The 19,287-nt window shown below is 38.4% G+C and overlaps 1 long non-coding RNA gene across 1 annotated transcript in view; it reads right to left on the reverse strand.

Moving 5' to 3' along the window:
• Window positions 1-4,452: 4,452 nt before the first annotated feature.
• LOC309605635 overlaps window positions 4,453-19,287 on the reverse strand; it is an 82,621-nt gene continuing 67,786 nt past the window's right edge. The window contains exon 2 of the long non-coding RNA XR_014231461.1: window positions 4,453-13,287. This is a non-coding gene — a long non-coding RNA (uncharacterized lncRNA). The remainder of the gene's footprint in view (window positions 13,288-19,287) is intronic.

Consider the following 19,287-nt stretch of genomic DNA (forward strand, 5'->3'; position numbering starts at 1 on the left):
TAAAAGAAAAAGAAATGCATGTCTGTATGAGTATGTGTATATGTAATGATATGGAGAAAATATTATTTACCAAAACACCATTTGGGAGAGTCCTGTAAGTATTTGGAGAAAATATCTTAATACACTACTCGGAGTGAGGTTTAAGACTCCATGCTGGATGTTCAAGTTCAAAAATTGGTAAACTTCCCCTTTTTTGTTGATTGCCATGATAGTTTTGCGTATGTAAAATTGAATATAGGAGGTAGAGGAGACCTGTACAGGAAGGAAAGAGTGATAGCAGAGCCAGGAAAGGGGAGTTACCTAGGAAGTTGGAGCAGGCTGCATTGAAGAAGAATTTGGGGAAATAAAAATGTCTAAGATGAATTCTAAATTCATTAGCTGTGGAGAATGCCCGCCAAAGACTTAGAGTCTGTCATACAGAGTGAAGTAAGTCAGAAAGAGAAAAACAAATACTGTATGCTAACACATATATATGGAATCTAAAAAAAAATGGTCCTGATGAACCTAGGGGCAGGACAGGAATAAAGATGCAGAAATAGAGAATGGACTTGAGGACATGGGGTGGGAGGAAAGGGTAAGCTGGGATGAAGTGAGAGAGTGGCATGGACATATATACACTACCAAATGTAAAATAGATAGCTAGTGGGAAGCAACTGCATAGCACAGGGAGATCAGCTTGGTGCTTTGTGACCACCTAGAGGGGTGGGGTAGGGAGGGTGGGAGGGAGGCACAAGAGGGAGGGGATATGGGGATATATGTATATATATAGCTGATTCACTTTGTTATACAGCAGAAACTAACACAACATTGTAAAGCAATTATACTCCAATAAAAATGTTAAAAAAAAAAGAAAAAAAAATCTGCAGTGAAGTCTGCTTACTTAAGCTTTTTTTTCTCTTCTCCTCTCCTTTCCTCTTCTCTCTCTCCCCCTTTCCTCCCCTCCCCTCCCTTCCCCTCCTTTCCCCTTCTCTCTCTCTCTGTCTCTGTCCCTTTCTCTCTCTCCCTCTCTCTGTCTCTCTTTCTCTCTCTCTCTCTGTCAATTGAGAGAGAGAACTCGAAGGGGGAAGTATGGGGAAAGGAAATATTTTCTAGGACCCAAGAGCCAGCTAATGAGGGAGTAGATGTATCTGGGTTACAAATGCACAGGAAAATCAGAGAGACGTAATCCAAAATGTTAACGGTGTTTTTCTTGGGTGATGGTGTTTTGTTTTGTTTTTTCTTCTTGATACTTCTGTTTTGTTTTTTAAGTTTATTACTTTTGTAGTCATAAAGTTATACTAAAAGGTTTCAGTATAAATGATATATACTTTTGCAAGATATACATCTTACAAAAACAATTCTCAGACAATACTGTTCTAATGGTTATTAGGATTGCACCAACGAATCCCAAGCAGAAGCATGAAAACAGGTGTAACCCCCAGTCTCAAGTTTCAGTTAAAGTAAAACAAACAAACATAAAACCCTGTTTCCTAAACAAAAATTGCAAGGACTTATAGTTTCCTACGTCCTGTAAAAACTCTGACACTGCTTCAGTTGAGGAGCCACCTGATTTTCAGGTGTTCCCTGATACACATCAGCTAAATAAAGCCTTTAGCATATATTTGAGTCACTTAAAGAAATTTATTTTTTGCATTGTGAAAATATTTCCTCACTAAAGCCTAACATTTATTGAGGTGCTATTATGTATCATGTAAAGTGGCAGGTACTTCACATATAATAATTAATTTAATCCTCACAGGCCGCGTGTCATTATTCTTATTTTACAAATGAGGTAATGGAAAAGTTTAACTTGTCTCAGGTAACCCAACTTGGATGTGGCCAGCAGTGATAATTCTTTTAGAGTACAAAGACAATGTTTCCCTGAATTGCATAAGAAGCCAAGAAATTAAGCCATTTAATGAGATTAAAAAGAAGGAGGAGGAGGAGAATAATTACCAAAACGTGTAATGTGATAGTATTTTGAAATATAGAAAATTTTCCTTTTTGACAATTCTGTTTTACCTTGCAGTCCTTATACTATTAAAACTAGACTCAGAGGCTGAGATTTTTTTCCCTCGGTGAAGGGAAGACAGAACTAAGAACCCAGCAAGAATAAAGAGCCAAATTATTGGCTTTGAATTCCAAGGCAAGCACTATAAAGCTGATAAAACAGATAATAACCTGGAGAAGAGAACAGGATTTTGAGCCTCACAAGGCTAAGAGCCCTGGAGATTCAGAGCCTTGAATTTATACCATAAGCCACAGAGTGAAGAATGGTGTATTTTCCTGGCACACACAGAGAAGATAAAAACACTTTAAGAAGGAAAAAAAATCATGAGACAATTACAAAAGTTATAACCTTAGTGACAAAGAAAATCTTAATACATTTTAGAGAGGCACAATATCTAATAAAAATCATTAAGCTTGAAGGGTAGAACATCAGAAAGGAGAAAGCTGATGTAAAGTACTTTAATGTTCTCCCTAGAGAAGTCTGGAGATCTGCAGAGGGTCCCCCTTGAATCTGCAGTTGTGTAGTGATTAGTGCATATGTGTGAGAAAACTATTACAGACCAAAGAGAGAACCACTCTAAAGGGTTAGAAGGAACAATATACAGTGATCAAACAGGAATGGGAATAGTTCTAATTTATACCAGCCAGAGTGGAAAACCTCATAATTCATAGGGTATCAGATAGTAATCTCAGAAGAGGTTTGCCTTAGTAGGGGGTGCAAAATTAGCCTTAGACTATTTACTGCTTTAGTTCTACCTAGTGAAGCTTAAAAGGCAAGACCCAAAGGGATCAAAGTGTTTTCAACTCACTTAGCTATTTCTTAGAACAAAACTCAAGGATATTCATGGGAATACAAAAATATCCAGTACCCATTAAGGTAAATTGATAATATCTGGCACCTAATAAAAATTTAACAGAGATGTGAAACAGCAGAAAAGTACAACCCAGCAAGAGGAGAAAAATCAACTTTATGCCTATAAAGTCAATGGAAACTGACTAAAAAATAACTCCAGTGAATGAATTAGTAGAAAAGAACATTAAACCATTACGATGATATTCCATATGTTCAAGAAGCTAGAGGATAGATTTAGCAGAGACATGGAAGATATTAAAAGGGACACAAATTCAACCACTAGAGATGAAAACTACAGTGTCTGAGATTTTTAAAAAATCCACTGGGTGGGATTAATAACATATTAGACATTGCTGAAGAAAAGATTAATGAACTTCATGGCAGTAAGAGAAACTTTCCAAAATGAAACACACAGAGAAAAAAGACAGGAAATAATGGAGAATCAGTTAGCTGTGGGACAGTTTCAAGTAGTCTAATATATGTGTAATTGGATTCCCTGAAAGGGAAGAGAAGTAGGGAAAGAAAAATATTTGAATAAATAATGGGCAATATTTTTTTCAAATTAGTTGAAAATTGTAAGCTTTAAGCACAAGAAACACATTATAATCAAAATTTATTAAAGTCAGTAATAAAGAGAAAATCTTGAAGAAAACCAGAGGAACAAAGACATTTTGGATAGAGAAACAAAGATAAAAATGACAGCAGACTTCACGTTGGACCCTGTGCAAATGAGAAGACAATGGAGAAACAACTTCAAGGTACTATAAGAATAAAACTGTCAATATTTAATTCTAATTCCACAAAACTATCCTTCAAAAATAAAGGTACAATAAAGACTTTTTCATACACATAAAAGCAGAAAATTTATTACCAGTGGACCTGCACTACAAGAAATGTTAGAAGAAGACCCTTTAGGCATCAGGAAAATGATCCCAGTTGGAAATCTAAACATAAACAAAGGAATGAAGAATAAGAGAAACAATAACTGTGTAAATAAATATAAAATACTTTAATGTTAGTATTGAAATATCTTTAAAAGGCAGTTGATTTTATAATGCAAAAATATGAACAATGTATTGGGGGTTTATAACATAGAAATACATTTATGACAACAATAATATAAGGTGGGAAGAAGTAAACTGTTGTAAGGTGAAATGGGAGAATATTACTTGGAAGTAGTCACTGATAAGTTAAAAATGTATACTACAAACTCTAAAGCAACCAGTAAAATAGTACAACAAAGGATTTTAGTTAATAAGTCACCATAGGAGATAAAAAGAAATTCAATTCAAAAGAAGTCAGGAAATAGAAAAAAATGGAAAGAATAGATGAGACACATTTTTTAAAAAATTAGCAAGATGGTAGATTGACACCTGACCATATCAATAATCTCATTAAATATAAATGGTCTAAGCACTGCAATTAAAAGGCAGAGTTTGTCAGATTGGATAGAAAGGTAAGACACAACTATATGTTGCTTACAAGAAACCCACTTTAATAAGTTAGAAGTAAAATGTTTGGAAAAATAAACCATGCTAATGGAGCCAAAAGAAATCTGGAATTGCTTTTTTTTTTTTTTTTTTTGTAGTGGGTAATGTGAAGACTTCAGGTGAAATAGATTGAGAAACTGATTGGAAATTGAATGCAAACTAAGACCACTTGACTGTTACTGAAATGAATAGCCCAGTTTGCTTTTTTTTTTTTTTTAAAGAAATTCACGTTCTTTTATTTATTTATTTATTTATTTATTTATGATTGTGTTGAGTCTTTGTTTCTGTGCGAGGGCTTTCTCTAGTTGCGGAAAGTGGGGACCACTCTTCATCGCGGTGCGCGGGCCTCTCACCATCGCGGCCTCTCTTGTTGCAGAGCACAGGCTCCAGACGCGCAGGCTCAGTAATTGTGGCTCACGGGCCCAGTTGCTCCGTGGCATGTGGGATCTTCCCAGACCAGGGCTTGAACCCGTGTCCCCTGCATTGGCAGGCAGATTCTCAACCACTGCGCCACCAGGGAAGCCCTGGAATTGCTATTTTAATACAAGACAAAGTAGGTTTCAGAGCAAAGACTATTACTAGGAATAAAGAGTGTCAATTCATCAAGAAGACATAACAATCTTAACTGTTTATGCACCTGATAACAGTGTCAAAATACATAAAGAAAAAATAGATAAAACTGAAATTAGATATAGAAATTCAAAATTAGAGTTGGAGATTTCAACAATATTCTCTCAATAATTGATAGAACAAGTAGACAGGAAATGAGGAAGGATATAAAAGTCTTGAACAATATTATCAACCAACTTGACCTAATTGACATTTATAGAACACTGTACCTAGTAACAGCAGAATGCACACTGTTTTCAAGTGCACAGGGGATGTTTACCAAGATAGACCATATTCTGGACCAGAAAAGAATTCTCAATGAATTTAAAATGATTCAAATCATTCAAATATATTCTATGATCACAACAGACATAAATTAGAAATCAGTAACAGAGAGGTTTCCAGAAAATCTCAAATATTTGAAAGCTAGGTAGCACATTTATAAAGAACACATAGGTCAAAAAGAAACCAGAAAGGCAATTCTAATGTATTTTGAATGGAATGAAAATTAAAATGCAACATATCAAAATTTGTAGGATGCTGCTCAGTTACTACTTAGAGGGAAATTTATAAGACTAAAAGCCTATTAAAAAACAAGAAAGGTCTCCTCAGTGCTCTATGATGACCTAAATGGGGAGGAAATCTAAAGAAGAGTGGATAGGGACTTCTCTGGTGGTCCAGTAGGTAAGACTCCATGCTCCCAATGCAGGGGCCCTGGATTTGATTCCTGCTCAGGGAACTAGATCCCACATGCATACTGCAACTAAGAGTCCATATGCCACAACTAAGAGTCCACATGCCACAACTAAGAAGTCCACATGCCGCAACTAAGAAGCCCACATGCCACAGCTATGAGCCTGCATGCTGCAACTAAAAGATCCCGCATGCTGCAATGAAGATCCCGTGTGCCACAATGAAGACCTGGCCCAGCCTGAATACATAAATAAATAAATATTTAAAAATAAATTAGGCTGGTCTGCGTGCAGTGGTGTTTACAATTAATTGATCACAGCCAGTTACAGATTTCTTGGACTTCCCTGGTGGCGCAGTGGTTGAGAATCTGCCTGCCAATGCAGGGGACACGGGTTCAAGCCCTGGTCTGGGAAGATCCCACATGCCGTGGAGCAACTAGGCCCGTGAGCCACAGCTACTGAGCCTGCGCGTCTGGAGCTTGTGCTCTGCAACAAGAGAGGCCGCGACAGTGAGAGGCCTGCGCACTGCGATGAAGAGTGGCACCCGCTCGCCGCAACTAGAGAAAGCCCTTGCACAGAAATGAAGACCCAACACACCAAAATAAATAAATAAATAATTTAAAAAATTTTTTAAAAATAAGAAAGAGTGGATATATGTGTACGTATGACTGATTCACTTTGCTGTACAGCAAGAAACTAACACAACATTGTAAAGCAAATATACTCCAATAAAATTAATAAAAAAAGAAACTTCTGAAATCCATGACCTCAGTTTCAACCTTAAGAAATAGAAAATAAATAAAATGAACCCAAGTAAGCAGAAGAAAGGGAATAATAAACATCAGAGCAAGAATCAATGAAATAGAAGAAAGAAAAACTATAAGGAAAATCAATGAAACCAAAGTTGGTACTTTGAGAAGATTAATAAAATGGATGACAAGCTAGTCAAAGTGATAAGGAAAAAAGAAAAAAAGGCACAAATAACACCAACAGATATTCTAAAGATATTAAAGGGATAATAAAGGAGTATTATAAACAACTTTATGCCTATAGATTTGACAGCTTAGAAAAAAGTGGGAAAGTTTCCATAAAAGACACAAACTATCAAAGCTCACTTAAGAAGAGATGAACAACTTTGTTATCTGCATATCTATTAAAGCAATTGATTTTGTAGTTCAAAACCTTCTCAGAAAGGAACTCCAGGGCTAGATGGCTTCATTGGTAAATTCTATCAAAGGTAGAAATAGTACCAATTCTACAAAAACCTTCCAGAAAATTGAAGCAGGAGAAATATTTCTCAACTCATTTTATGAGGCCAATTTTACTCTGCCATCAAAACCACACAATAGCATCACAAGAAAGAAAATCACAGATCAAAATTCCTCATAAACACACATTAACAAATTTTTAAAAGTTTAACAAATAAAATGCAACAACATGTAAAAAGGATAATTCATCATGACCAAGTGGATTTCCCTCCCAGGAATGCAAAGTTGGTTTAACATTAAATATAAATCAGTGCTGAGTAACATAAGCAAAAATGGCAGAATAGGAAACTCCCAAAGCACATCCCTCCAGAAGAGCAGTGATAAGCTTGCAAAAAATGTCAAACTCAAGTTTTTCAAAACTCTGGAAACTAATGAAAAAGCTTACAGCAGCAAGGGGAACACTTAATCAATTCGTGGTATATATACACAATGGAATATTACTCAGCCATTAAAAAGAATGAAATAATGCCATTTGCAGCAACATGGATGGACTTAGAGATTGTCATACTGAGTGAAGTAAGTCAGACAGAGAAAGAGAAATATTGTATGATATCACTTATATGTGGGATCTAAAAAAAATGATACAAATGAAGTTATTTACAAAACAAACAGATTTACAGACTGAGAGAATGAACTTATGGTTACCAGGGGGAAGGGTGGTGGTGGGGAAGGACAGTTAGGGAGTTTGGGACTGACACGTACACATTGGTATATTTAAAATGGATAACCAACAGGGACCTACTGAATAGCACAGGGAACTCTGCTCAATATTATGTAACAACCTAAAGGGGAAATTAATTTGAAAAAGAATAGATACATGTATATGGATAACTGAATCACTTTGTTGTACACCTGAAACTAACACAACATGGTTAATCAAAAAGTTGAAAAAAAACCCTGAATCTCTATAAGAGAGCTTTGTGGCACTTTAACTTCCCCTGGTTTTTTCTCACTCCACTCCACCTTGGTGGAGGCTTTGAAGATAATAGTACACATTTCCAGTACAGGAACATAGTACCAGATGAGCAGAATGGACATTATTATCAAAGAATTGTGGTTTTGACCTGTCTGGTGACTCTCTGAAGGACCAGCTTAAAGGACATGCCTTTATTTTGCCCAAGGGAACTCTCCCAGGGCTGAGATGGCAATCCAGGGGAGGGTTGAAAACATTTAAAGGCACACGTATTTGTCACTGCCACCTGGGACAAAGTATAGCTGTTGGGGCAAGCGGTAAAATAACCAAAAAGTTCAGAGGAAAGGCTGGGGCATGAGATGCTTTGGGGAATTAGCACTTTGAAAAGCTCCCACATGTTCCTGGAATCTAGAAGGACAAGTACATGTGCAGGGCTAAGCACACACTCAGAAAATACCTGGTAAGGCCCTAGCTCTCACCTTTGGCTGACTTCTGTGCAAGTAGAAAGTGAGAACTAAGGTAGAGTTGTAAACTAACTGGGCTAAATGTTGAAGGCATGCCCCAACACATACAAAAGCCCATTTGCAAAGCCCATTTACATATCCATCATTATAGTATTGTAGAAAATATTTTTACTGCCCTAAAAAGTCCTCTGTGCTCTGCCTGCTCATCTCTCTGCCTTTCCCACAGTCCAACCCCTGGTAACAACTGATCTTCTTACTGTCTCCATAGTTTTGCCTTCTCCAGAATGTCATATAGTTGGAATCATACACTATGTACCGTTGACCCTTGAACAATGCAAGGGTTAATTCGAATGTAACTTTTGGTCAGCCTTCTGTATCTGCGATTCCTCTCCAAATGCATATTCAACGAACCACAGACCCTGTAGTACTGTAGTATTTAGTATTGAAAATATTCACATATAAGTGGAACCACATAGGTCAAACCCTCATTGTTCAGGAGTCAACTGTAGTCTTTCCACACTGGCTTCTTTCACTTAGTAATATACATTTAATACATATTCTCCATGTCTTTTCATGACTTGATATTTCATTTCTTTTTAGTGCTGAATAATATTCCATTGTCTGGATGTACCATAGTTTCTTTCTTTCTTTTTTTAAAAAAATTATTTATTTTTGGCTGCATTGGATCTTCGTTGCTGTGTGTGGGCTTTCTCTAGTTGCGGCAAGTGAGAGCTACTCTTCGCTGCGGTGCACAGACTTCTCATTGCGGTGGCTTCTCTTGTTGCAGAGCATGGGCTCTAGGCTCACAGGCTTCAGTAGCTGTGGCACATGGGCTCAATAGTTGTGGCTCGTGGGCTCTAGAGCGCAGGCTCAGTAGTTGTGGCACACGGGCTTAGTTGCTCCGCGGCATGTGGGATCTTCCCAGACCAGGGCTCGAACCCGTGTCCCCTGCATTGGCAGGCGGATTCTTAACCACTGCACCACCAGGGAATTTCTACCATAGTTTCTTTAGCCATTCACCTACTGAAAGACATCTTGGTGGCTTCCAAGTTTTGGCAATTATGAATAAAGCTACTATAAACATCCATGTGCAGGTTTTTTGTGGATATAGGTTTTCAGTTCCTTTGGTTAAATACCAAGGAGTGTGATTGCAGGATTGTATGGTAAGAATATGTTTAGTTTTGTAGGAAACTGCCAAACTGTCTACCAGAGTGGCTATACTATTTTGCATTCTCAGCAGCAATGAATGAGAGTTCTTTTTGTTCCACATCCTCACCAACATTTGGTATTGTCAGGTTTTTGGATTTCGGCCAATCTAATAGGCGTGTTGTGGTATCTCATTGTTCTTTTAATTTGCATTTCCCTGATGACATATGATGTTGAACATCTTTTCATATGCTTACTTACTATGTGTATATCTTCTTTGATGACATGTCTGTTAAGGTATTTGGCCCATTTTTAAATCAAATTGTTTTTTTTATTGGTGGGTTTTAAGGGTTCTTTGTATACTTTTGATAAAAATTCTTTATCAGATATGTCTTTTATGAATATTTTCTCCCATTTTTGGTTTGTCTCCTCATTTCTTGACATTATCTATCACAGAGCAGAAGTTTTAAATTTTAATGAAGTCCAGCTTATCAACTATTTCTTTCAAGGAAGGTGCCCTTGCTATTGTATCTAAAATGTCATCACCATGCCCAAGGTCATCTAGGCTTTTCTCTTAATTATTGAAGATTTATAGTTTTGCATTTCACATTTAGGTATGTAACTCATTTAGAGTTAATTGTGAAGGGCGTATGGTCTGTGTTTAGATTCATTTTTTTGCCCATGGATTACCAGTTGTTCCAGTACCATTCTTTTTTGGAAGTTAATACAATCATTTATTAAATTACTAACTTGTATTTGGTCTGCCTATTAACTCCATTTACCTATTACTTCCATTTCAAGACAGAAGCCATATTTATGCCTTAACTTCAGGCACTGAGGACACAGTGATTTGAGCCTAAAGATCCTTATATTCTAGAGGAGAGACAGGAAATTTAAAAAGAAAAACTTCATAAGACACTTTCTTTTTTTAAATAAATTTATTTATTTATTTATTTTATTTTTGGCTGCATTGGGTCTTCATTGCTGCGTGTGGGCTTTCTCTGGTTGCGGCAAGTGGGGGCTATTCTTCGTTGTGATGCGCGGGCTTCTCACTGCGGTGGCTTCTCTTGTTGTGGAGCATGGGCTGTAGGCTCGCGGGCTTCAGTAGTTACAACACGCAGGCTCAGTAGTTGTGGCTTGTGGGCCCTAGAGCACAGGCTCAGTAGTTGTGGCACAGGGGCTTAGTTGCTCCGCGTCATGTGAAATCTTCCCGGACCAGGGCTCGAACCCGTGTCCCCTGCATTGGCAGGCAGATTCTTAACCACTGTGCCACCAGGGAAGTCCAAGACACTCTCTAAAACAGTGTTTGTGAGGAAGGTGGCATAAGTTGATATAATAGATTGAAATCACGATAAGAGACACTAGCTATGCGGGGTGGTCTCAGTAGTAAAGTGACACTTGATTCAGGGACGGAGTGCCTAGAAGTGCCTTATTAAGTTTGATTCAAAATGAGAAGATATATTAATCAGGAGCTGAGAGGTGAAGAAAGGCCCTTTGTGGGCAACTGGGAAAGTAGCCCAGACAGAGCCCGGTTACCAAATACCCACAACAGAGTCAAAATTAACACATTTTCTATTTTTTTCAAGACTGTGTGCCATTGACCTAACCAAATGTTGGGTTTGCTGAAGCCCCACCCATTCACAGAGTCTCTAAGAACTTCACCCTTAGGATTCTTTGTGTCTGAAGAAGCTTAAGTTCAAGTTGAGGGAGAGAGAAGTCTTGCAGTGAAAAGCAAAGTGCAAGGGCTGTTCACAGCTCAGCATGGCAGAATTACTATGCTATCTTCTCTTAATTTTTTTGGACCTCATCAGGATCTGATCACTAATGTTGATTAATATATTTCCTGCATTACCTGCTGGGATTCCCCCCTCCCCCCCCTTTTTTTTCACACACTGTATTTTATTTTTACAAGAGATAAATAGACTGACATCAAGCATTGTACATGGATAACCACAACAAAAGCAACAATGATTGCAATTACAAAACATGAAACACACTCATACTATGTCATAATATTGACATTCAGTCCAGTAATCCTCCACTGTAGCAGCTCCTTTACTTTGCAGTGAAAATTGATTTGTGTATTCTTTGCCTCTGAGTCCTTGTGGGATTTTTTTTTTTAAATTCAAACAGAAAGTCACAAAAATTATACTCATCCTCATCAGTTCACTCAGTCCCACGTAATTAATTTTTTTTTTCATCTTGATCTTTTGTTAGCACTTTTATGAGTTCATCAGTTTTTCATTAGAGTTCTGAAAATGCTTATTCATTCAGTTCAGCAGTAGAGTCAGTTACCAGAAACCTGTACTTGTCAGAGTCTTTTCTATGAATTTCTTGAAGATGAAACCCTTTTATAGGAACATATTTGCAAAAGCATCAGAGTACACCCAGAACTGTCTGTAAATGACAAAAGACTTAAAAATGACCACGGTTAAAGATTTGATGAAAATTCATAATAATGCAGTTGACAAGAAAATTAGTTATTTCTGAGATATACATTTTAAAGTAATAACTAGGATTATGACTTATAACATTATACCAGAACATATAAGATTTTTAGAAATTTCATGTAATGTCTGAAACATTTATATTAACATATTTCCATACAAATAACCCAATGAAAGTTTAGTATTAGTTGTTTTGTTTGTTTTTTTTATACTGCAGGTTCTTATTAGTCATCAATTTTATACACATCAGTGTATACATGTCAATCCCAATCGCCCAATTCAGCACACCACCATCCCCACCCCACCGCAGTTTTCCCCCCTTGGTGTCCATATGTCTGTTCTCTACATCTGTGTCTCAACTTATGCCCTGCAAACCAGCTCATCTGTACCATTTTTCTATGTTCCACATACATGCGTTAATATACGATATTTGTTTTTCTCTTTCTGACTTACTTCACTCTGTATGACAGTCTCTAGATCCATCCATGTCTCAACAAATGACTCAATTTCGTTCCTTTTTGTGGCTGAGTAATATTCCATTGTATATATGTACCCCAACTTCTTTATCCATTCGTCTGTTGGTGGGCATTTAGGTTGCTTCCATGACCTGGCTATTGTAAATAGTGCTGCAATGAACATTCGGGTGCATGTGTCTTTTTGAATTACGGTTTTCTCAGGGTATATGCCCAGTAGTGGGATTGCTGGGTCATATGGTAATTCTATTTTTAGTTTTTTAAGGAACCTCCATATTGTTCTCCATAGTGGCTGTATCAATTTACATTCCCACCAACAGTGCAAGAGGGTTCCCTTTTCTCCACACGCTCTCCAGCATTTGTTGTTTGTAGATTTTCTGATGATGCCCATTCTGACGGGTGTGAGGTGATACCTCATTGTAGTTTTGATTTGCATTTCTCTAATAATTAGTGATGTTGAGCATCTTTTCATGTGCTTCATGGCCGTCTGTATGTCTTCTTTGGAGAAATGTCTATTTAGGTCTTCTGCCCATTTTTGGATTGGGGTGTTTGTTTCTTTAATATTGAGCTGAATGAGCTGTTTATATATTTTGGAGATTAATCCTTTGTCCGTTGATTCGTTTGCAAATATTTTCTCCCATTCTGAGGGTTGTCTTTTCGTCTTGTTTATGGTTTCCTTTGCTGTGCAAAAGCTTTGAAGTTTCATTAGGTCCCATTTGTTTATTTTTGTTTTTATTTCCATTACTCTAGGAGGTAGATCAAAAAGGATCTTGCTGTGATTTATGTCAAAGAGTGTTCTTCCTATGTTTTCCTCTAAGAGTTTTATAGTGTCCAGTCTTACATTTAGGTCTCTAATCCATTTTGAGTTTATTTTTGTGTATGGTGTTAGGGAGTATTCTAATTTCATTCTTTTACATGTAGCTGTCCAGTTTTCCCAGCACCACTTATTGAAGAGACTGTCTTTTCTCCATTGTATATCTTTGCCTCCTTTGTCATAGATTAGTTGACCATAGGTGCGTGGGTTTATCTCTGGGCTTTCTATCTTGTTCCATTGATCTATGTGTCTGTTTTTGTGCCAGTACCATATTGTCTTGATTACTGTAGCTTTGTAGTATAGTCTGAAGTCAGGGAGTCTGATTCCTCCAGCTCCGTTTTTTTCCCTCAAGACTGCTTTGGCTATTCGGGGTCTTTTGTGTCTCCATAAAAATCTTAAGATGATTTGTTCTAGCTCCGTAAAAAATGCCATTGGTAATTTGATAGGGATTGCATTGAATCTGTAGATTGCTTTGGGTAGTATACTCATTTTCACAATGTTGATTCTTCCAATCCAAGAACATGGTATATCTCTCCATCTGTTGGTATCATCTTTAATTTCTTTCATCAATGTCTTATAGTTTTCTGCATACAGGTCTTTTGTCTCCCTAGGTAGGTTTATTCCTAGCTATTTTATTCTTTTTGTTGCAATGGTAAATGGGAGTGTTTCCATAATTTCTCTTTCAGATTTTTCATCATTAGTGTATAGGAATGCAAGAGATTTCTGTGCATTAATTTTGTATCCTGCAACTTTACCATATTCATTAATTAGCTCTAGCAGTTTTCTGGTGGCAGTTTTAGGATTCTCTATGTATAGTATCATGTCATCTGCAAACAGTGACAGTTTTACTTCTTCTTTTCCAATTTGTATTCCTTTTATTTCTTTTTCTTCTCTGATTGCTGTGGCTAGGACTTCCAGAACTATGTTGAATAATAGTGGTGAGAGTGGACATCCTTGTCTCGTTCCTGATCTTAGAGGAAATGCTTTCAGTTTTTCACCGTTGAGAATGATGTTTGCTGTGGGTTTGTCATATATGGCCTTTATTATATTGAGGTAGGTTCCCTCTATGCCCACTTTCTGGAGAGTTTTTATCATAAATGGGTGTTGAATTTTGTCAAAAGCTTTTTCTGCATCTATTGAGATGATCATATGGTTTTTATTCTTCAATTTGTTAATATGGTGTATCACATTGATTGATTTGCATATATTGAAGAATCCTTGCATCCCTGGGATAAATCCCACTTGATCGTGGTGTATGATCCTTTTAATGTGTTGTTGGATTCTGTTTGCCAGTATTTTGTTGAGGATTTTTGCATCTATATTCATCAGCGATATTGGTGTGTAATTTTCTTTTTTTGTAGTGTCTTTGTCTGGTTTGGGTATCAGGGTGATGGTGGCCTCATAGAATGAGTTTGGGAGTGTTCCTTCCTCTGCAATTTTTTGGAAGAGTTTGAGAAGGATAGGTGTTAGCTCTTCTCTAAATGTTTGATAGAATTCACCTGTGAAGCCATCTGGTCCTGGACTTTTGTTTGTTGGAAGATTTTTAATCACAGTTTCAATTTCATTACTTGTGATTGGTCTGTTCATATTTTCTGTTTCTTCCTGGTTCAGTCTTGGAAGGTTATACCTTTCTAAGAATTTGTCCATTTCTTCCAGGTTGTCCATTTTATTGGCATAAAGTTGCTTGTAGTAGTCTCTTAGGATGCTTTGTATTTCTGCGGTGTCTGTTGTAACTTCTCCTTTTTCATTTCTGATTTTATTGATTTGAGTCCTCTCCCTCTTTTTCTTGATGAGTCTGGCTAATGGCTTATAAATTTTGTTTATCTTCTCAAAGAACCAGCTTTTAGTTTTATTGATCTTTGCTATTGTTTTCTTTGTTTCTATTTCATTTATTTCCACTCTGATCTTTATGATTTCTTTCCTTCTGCTAGCTTTGGGTTTTGTTTGTTCTTCTTTCTCTAGTTCCTTTAGGTGTAAGGTTAGATTGTTTACTTGAGATTTTTCTTGTTTCTTTAGGTAAGCTTGTATAGCTATAAACTTCCCTCTTAGAACTGCTTTTGCTGCATCCCATAGGTTTTGGGTCGTCGTGTTTTCATTGTCATTTGTCTCTAGGTATTTTTTTATTTCCTCTTTGATTTCTTCAGTGATCTCTTGGTTATTTAGTAACGTATTGTTTAGCCTCCATGTGTTTGTGTTTTTTACGTTTTTTTCCCTGTAATTCATTTCTAATCTCATAGCGTTGTGGTCAGAAAAGATGCTTGGTATGATTTCAATTTTCTTAAATTTACTGAGGCTTGATTTGTGACCCAAGATGTGATCTATCCTGGAGAATGTTCTATGAGCACTTGAGAAGAAAGTGTATTCTGCTGTTTTTGGATGGAATGTCCTATAAATATCAATTAAATCTATCTGGTCTATTGTGTCATTTAAAGCTTGTGTTTCCTTATTTATTTTCATTTTGGATGATCTGTCCATTGGTGTAAGTGAGGTGTTAAAGTCCCCCACTATTACTGTGTTACTGTCAACTTCCTCTGTTATAGCTGTTAGCAGTTGCCTTATGTATTGAGGTGCTCCTATGTTGGGTGCATATATATTTATAATTGTTGTATCTTCTTCTTGGATTGATCCCTTGATCATTATGTAGTGTCCTTCCTTGTCTCTTGTAACATTCTTTATTTTAAAGTCTATTTTATCTGATATGAGTATAGCTACTCCAGCTTTCTTTTGATTTCCACTTGCATGGAATATCTTTTTCCATCCCCTCACTTTCAGTCTGTATGTGTCCCTAGGTCTAAAGTGGGTCTCTTGTAGACTGCATATATATGGGTCTTGTTTTTGTATTCAGCAAGCCTGTGTCTTTTGGTTGGAGCATTTAATCCATTCACATTTAAGGTAATTATCGATATGTATGTTCCTATGACCATTTTCTTAATTGTTTTGGGCTTGTTATTGTAGGTCTTTTCCTTCTCTTGTGTTTCCTGCCTAGAGAAGTTCCTTTAGCATTTGTTGTAAAGGTGGTTTGGTGGTGCTGAATTCTCTTAGCTTTTGCTTGTCTGTAAAGGTTTGAATTTCTCCATCAAATCTGAATGAGATCCTTGCTGGGTAGAGTAATCTTGGTTGTAGGTTTTTCTCCTTCATCACTTTAAATATGTCCTGCCACTCTCTTCTGGCTTGCAGAGTTTCTGCTGAAAGATCGGCTGTTAACCTTATGGGGATTCCCTTGTGTGTTATTTGTTGTTTCTCCCTTGCTGCTTTTAATATTTTTTCTTTGTATTTAATTTTTGATAGTTTGATTAATATGTGTCTTGGCGTGTTTTTCCTTGGATTTATCCTGTATGGGACTCTCTGTGCTTCCTGGACTTGATTAACTATTTCCTTTCCCATATAAGGGAAGTTTTCAACTATAATCTCTTCAAATATTTTCTCAGTCCCTTTCTTTTTCTCTTCTTCTTCTGGGACCCCTATAATTCGAATGTTGGTGCATTTAATGTTGTCCCAGAGGTCTCTGAGACTGTCCTCCGTTCTTTTCATTCTTTTTTCTTTATTCTGCTCTGCAGTAGTTATTTCCACTATTTTATCTTCCAGGTCACTTATCCGTTCTTCTGCCTTAGTTATTCTGCTATTGATCCCTTCTAGAGGATTTTTTATTTCATTTATTGTGTTGGTCATCATTGTTTGTTTGCTCTTTAGTTCTCCTAGGTCCTTGTTAAACGTTTCTTGTATTTTCTCTATTCTATTTCCAAGATTTTGGATCATCTTTACTATTGTTATTCTGAATTCTTTTTCAGGTAGACTGCCTATTTCCTCTTCATTTGTTAGGTCTTGTGGGTTTTTACCTTGCTCCTTCATCTGCTGTGTGTTTTTCTGTCTTCTCATTTTGCTTAACTTACTGTGTTTGGGGTCTCCTTTTTGCAGGCTGCAGGTTCGTAGTTCCCGTTTTTGGTGTCTGCCCCCAGTGGCTAAGGTTGGTTCAGTGGGTTGTGCAGGCTTCCTGGTGGAGGGGACTGGTGCCTGTATTCTGGTGCATGAGGCTGGATCTTGTCTTTCTGGTGGGCAGGTCCACGTCTGGTGATGTGTTTTGGGGTGTCTGTGGCCTTATTATGATTTTAGGCAGCCTCTCTGCTAATGGATGGGGTTGTGTTCCTGTCTTGCTAGTTGTTTGGCATAGGGTGTCCAGCACTGTACCTTGCTGGTCATTGAGTGAAGCTGGGTCTTAGCGTTGAGATGGAGATCTCTGGGAGATTTTCGCCGTTTGATATTACGTGGAGCTGGGAGGTCTCTTGTGGACCAGTTTCCTGAAGTTGGCTGTCCCACCTGAGAGGCACAGCCCTGACGCCTGGCTGGAGCGTCAGGAGCCTTTCATCCACACGGTTCAGAATAAAAAGGGAGAAAAAATAGAAAGGAAGAAAGATAGAAGATAAAATAAAAGAAAATAAAATAAAGTTAGTAAAATAAAAAGTAAAAAATAATTATTAAGAAAAAAACATTTTAAAGTAAGAAAAATAATGAACGGACAGAACCCTAGGACAAATGGTAAAAGCAAAGCTATACAGACAAAATCACACACAGAAGCATACACATACACATTCACAAAAAGAGAAAAAGGGAAAAAAATATATATATATCGTTGCTCCCAAAGTCCACCTCCTCAATTTGGGATGATTCGTTGTCTATTCATGTATTCCACAGATGCAGGGTACATCAAATTGATTGTGGGGATTTAATCCGCTGCTCCTGAGGCTGCTGGGAGAAATTTTCCGTTCTCTTCTTTGTTCGCACAGCTCCTGGGGTTCAGCTTTGGAGTTGGCCCCACCTCTCCGTGTAGGTCGCATGAGGGCATCTGTTCTTTGCTCAGGCAGGACGGGGTTAAAGGAGCAGCTGATTCGGGGGCTCTGGCTCACTCAGGCCGGGGGAAGGGAGGAGTGCGGATGCGGGGCGAGCCTGCGGCGGGAGAGGCCTGTATGACATTGCAACAGCCTGAGGTGCGCCGTGTGTTCTGGGGAAGTTGTCCCTGAATCATGGGACCATGGCAGTGGCGGGCTGCACAGGCTCCTGGGATGGGAGGTGTGGAGAGTGACCTGTGCTTGCACACAGGCTTCTTGGTGGTGGCAGCAGCAGCCTTAGCATATCATGCCCGTCTCTGGGGTCCGCGCTGATAGCCGCGGCTCATGCCCGTCTGTGGAGCTCCTTTAAGCGGCGCTCTTAATCTCCTCTCCTCGCGCAACAGGAAACAAAGAGGAAAGAAAAAGTCTCTTGCCTCTTCGGCAGCTCCAGACCTTTTCCCGGACTCCCTCCCAGCTAGCAGTGGTGCGCTAACCCCTTCAGGCTGTGTTCTCGCAGCAAACCCCAGTCCTCTCCCTGCGATCCAACTGAAGCCGAGCCTCAGCTCCCAGCCCCCGCCCGCCCTGGCGGGTGAGCAGACAAGCCTCTCGGGCTGGTGAGTGCTGGTCGGCACCGATCCTCTGTGCGGGAATCTCTCCGTTGTGCCCTCCGCACCCCTGTTGCTGCGCTCTCCTCCGTGGCTTCAAAGCTCCCCGACTCCGCCACCCGCAGTCTCTGCCCGTGAAGGGGCTCCTAGTGTGTGGAGACCTTTCCTCCTTCACAGCTCCCTCCCAGAGGTGCAGGTCCTGTCCCTATTCTTTTGTCTCTGTTTTTTCTTTTTTCTTTTGCCCTACCCAGGTACGTGGGGAGTTTCTTGCCTTTTGGGAGGTCTGAGGTCTTCTGCCAGCGTTCAGTAGGTGTTCTATAGGAGCTGTTCCACGTGTAGTTGTATTTCTGATGTATTTGTGGAGAGGAAGGTGATCTCCGCATCTTACTCTTCCGCCATCTTGAAGCTCCTCCCATTTGTGTCATTTTTTAAGATTCCACATATAAGTGATATCATGATAAATGTCATATGATATTTGTCTTTCTCTGTCTGACTTACTTCACTTAATATGATAATCTCTAGGTCTATCCATGTTTGCTGCAAATGGCATTATTTCATTTTTTTTTATGGCTGAGTAATATTCCATTGTATGTATATGCCACATCTTTATTCATTCATCTTTCGATGGACATTTCGGTTGCTTCCATGTCTTGGCTATTGTAAATAGTGCTGCTGTGAACACTAGGTTGCATGCATCTTTT

This window comes from Balaenoptera borealis, assembly GCF_965194805.1.
Source record: "Balaenoptera borealis genome assembly, chromosome: 11".
NCBI lineage: Eukaryota > Metazoa > Chordata > Mammalia > Artiodactyla > Balaenopteridae > Balaenoptera > Balaenoptera borealis.